Raw genomic sequence first — 3,659 nt, forward strand, 5'->3', positions numbered from 1 at the left:
ATTTCTTCATGTGTCTATTGGCCATCCTTCTTTCCTCTTCAGAGAAGTTTCTCTTTAAGTCTTTAGCCCACTTATTTATTGGGCAGTTGTTTCTTTGAAGATTTGTTGTTGGAGGATTTAATTTTTTGAGTTCCAGGTATATTTTAGATATGAGAACCTTGTCCGTTGTATGGCTAGTGAAGATCTTCTCCCAATCCGTGGGCTTTCTATTGATCTTGCTAGCTATGTCCTATGCCATGCAGAAGCACTGCAATTTCATGCAATCCCATTTGTCCAGCCTTTCTTTGATTTGTTGTGTTTCTGGTTCTCTATTAAGAAAATTTCGGGGCTGGGAAGTTGGCTCAGTGGTAGAGCGCTTGCCTTGCATGCTCGAGGCCCTAGGTTCGATTCCTCAGCACCACATAAGCAAAAAGAAAAAAGCCGGAAGTGGCGCTATGGCTCAAGTAGTAGAGTGCTAGCCTTGAGCTGAAGAGCTGAGGGACAGGGCCCAGGCCCAGAGTTCAGGTTCCACGACCGGACCAAAAAAAAAGAAAATTTCGGCCTGTGCCAATAAGACGTAGGGTTTCTCCTATTCCATCCTGTAATGTTTTCAGTATCTACTTTGACTCCAAGGTCTTTGATCCATTTGGAGTTGATTCTGGTCAGATTGTGTTTTAATTGGTAGCATTCTTTTCCTTTCTAAGTGGCACATATGCTATGATTCATGGCATGATGAAGTTGGTGTATTAGATAATATCACAGCAGGGCAGAGGCCAGAATGCTTCTGAATTTGAACTCAGATGACAGCTGACAACATTAACTAAAAAGACACATTCACTCAATATGTACTGTCTGTTCCCTGGATCAATTTTGAGAAGAAAATGGAATCTTCAAAATCCTCTCCTTCCTGTGATGTGCCTGAATATTTGGAGAATAAACCAATGTGCCAGATGCTAACACAGATCAGCCCCTGCGCTCAGCATCTCTTCATAATTGTTGGATGCAGGCCAGCAAACCTTCTGGGTCAGCAGATGGATAGGTGAGGGCTGAGAGATCAAAGCCAACATGTAGCTCATCCAAAGCCCGGGTAATATACCTCACTGGAAAGATGCATGAGGGAATAGAGTGTCAGTGGAGTGAGGATGTTGAAGTGTCTTTCTCAGTCCCAGAGGTCTCCTGTGGACCAGGAAGCATCTGAATAGACATGCATCATGGCGCTGAGTTTTATGTCTCTCTGTGTGCTCTCAATATGAGTTGTAGGAGAGTGTGTGAAGTTGATGACCAAATATAAATCAGAGTTATTTCTGTTGACAGGAAATAAAGTTAGACTATCAGACATACTCAGAGCCAATATCTGCTTTCATGTTTTTCAAAGTTATAGGCAAAAGATGTCTTCCATTATTGTAAATGTGTCAGAGCTAAGACAGCCAGGCCTGTTCCTCCCTGCTTCGTTTCTCAGCCAAGAATGGAAACCATACCGTGATAAAAACATTGCCAAGAGAGAGTTTCAAAAACAGCCTTCCTGTCTCCTTAGACTTGGCGTGGTTGAAGATTCACTTCAACCCCTCCCTAAGCCATGCTGCCTAAGGAATCAGACTTCTGTTTTCCATCCCACAATGTTTCATATTTCCACCACCCAACTCCCCACCAGGCTCTATGTTAGCAAAGTTCAGGGAATCAGAGTTTGTTTTGTTTTGTTTTTGTGGTGCTGGAGATTGAATACAAGGTCTCCCTCTCAAGCATTCCACCATTTGATTCCTTTTGCTTTTACTTGTTGTTTTTCCCAGAGATAGGATCTTTCTGTTTTACCTGGGCTGGCCTTTGTCCACAATCATCCTACTTCTACCTCTCATATAGCTGGACTTATGCTTATGAGCTACAGTGCCTGACTTGTTCTTGAGAAAGAGTCTAGGGAACTCTTTTCCTTCCCCCTGATTGGTCTTGGACCATGATCCTTCTGTCTCCACCTCCTGAGTACACGTGTGTGTGTGTGTGTGTGTGTGTGTGTGTGTGTGCGCGCGCGTGTGTGTGTAATACATACAGACCATTAGACCAATTTAGGGCTTTACTCATATAATGAAGAATAATAGGAGAATAGCAATTCTATTCTACTTCTAAGCAATTTCTACTTCTATGTTTTATTATTATTTATTTGTGTAAATGCTGGGGCTTGAACTCAGGCTTAGGTACCATCCCTTAGCTTTTTTGGCTCAAGGCTGGTGCTCTATCACTTGAGTCACATCTCCACATTTGGCTTTTGGGTGGTGATTTGGAAATAAGAGTCTCACAGATCTTCTTGGCTGGCCTGGAACCTCAATTCTCAGATCTCAGCCTCCTGAGTACCAGCACCCAGCTTTCTCTATTCTTAGGAGATAAAATCTTGACCCTTTTTATAAAATACGTTTCCATTGTCTTTGCTCTGGGTCCATGCTTCAGTCATGAATGAAGAGGCTCAAGCATGACTTTTCCTTGTGGTCTCTTGGCAATGGCCACCATTATTTGGGTAATTCAGAGCACCTTGCATTATTTTTTGCCAGTCCTGAAGCCTGGGCACTGTCCCTGAGCTTCTTTTGCTCAAGGCTAGCACTCTACCACTTGAGCCACAGTGCCACTTCCAGCCTTTTCTGTGTATGTGGTACTGAGGAATCAAACCCAGAGCTTCATGTGTGCTAGGCAAGCACTCTACCACTAAGCCACATTCCCAGTCCACACCTTGCTTTTTGAGAACTTTCTTAGCAACTTGCTCTGTGCAACTCCCAGAACAGTTTGTCACTGCATATATCCTGGATGTGTGAGACCTTCCCCAAAGCCTTAGCAATCTTTCAACCCCATCTGCTTTGCAAGCTCCCAGGGCTCTTGTTTGGAGGCCTAGCTACGTGTAGTCTCCCAGCCTCATCTCACCTAGGCACATCTGGTCTCCTAGCCACATCAGGTGGCTTCATTTCAGCTTTGTTTCTGTTTAAAAGGATTCTAGTGGTTGGCCAGTTGGCTTAGGGGGTGAGGTGCCTGCCAATGAGCCTAAAACATCAGAAAGCCAGTTCAAGTTCCAGTCCCATCTCTGATGGGAACAGGGAAAAAAAGAAAAAAAGTTCTAAATTCACAGATGCTTTTAGAAGGGTCATGTTAAAGGTGCCCGGAGTGGCAGAGTGGCGACAGGAAGGGACAATGTGTGGCTTGGAAGGCCACGATTTTAGGACATAGTTCATTTCCTGCTACAACCTGACCACAGACCGAGATAAGTTATTTAATGTTCTCAACTCCCTCAGGGGAGTAAACTCAGGGGATTGATGGGCTTTACCATTAGATTCCTTTCCACAGCAGAATCCCAAGACAGGACTGAGCTGGACATTTTTATAATGGACTGGGCATATTACCTTTTAATAGTATCAGAATGTCTTTTGCGTATTTCTGCTCGGTTTTTGTTTGTTTTTAAATGTGTGTGTGCTGATCCTGGGGTTTGAACTCAGGGCCTGGGCGCTTCCTTGAGTTTCTTTTGCTCAAGGCTAGCTCTCTACCACCGGGCCACAACTCCACTTCTGGCTTTTTCTGTGATTAACTGGAGATAAGAGTCTCGTGGATTTTCCTGCCCAGGCTGGCTTTGAACACTGATCCTCCAGATCTCAGCCTCCTGAGTAGCCAGGATTATAGGCATGAGCCATCAGTGCTTGGCTACTTCCATT

Source organism: Dipodomys ordii, unplaced genomic scaffold, assembly GCF_000151885.1.
Source record: "Dipodomys ordii isolate 6190 unplaced genomic scaffold, Dord_2.0 Scaffold2, whole genome shotgun sequence".
Taxonomy (NCBI): domain Eukaryota; kingdom Metazoa; phylum Chordata; class Mammalia; order Rodentia; family Heteromyidae; genus Dipodomys; species Dipodomys ordii.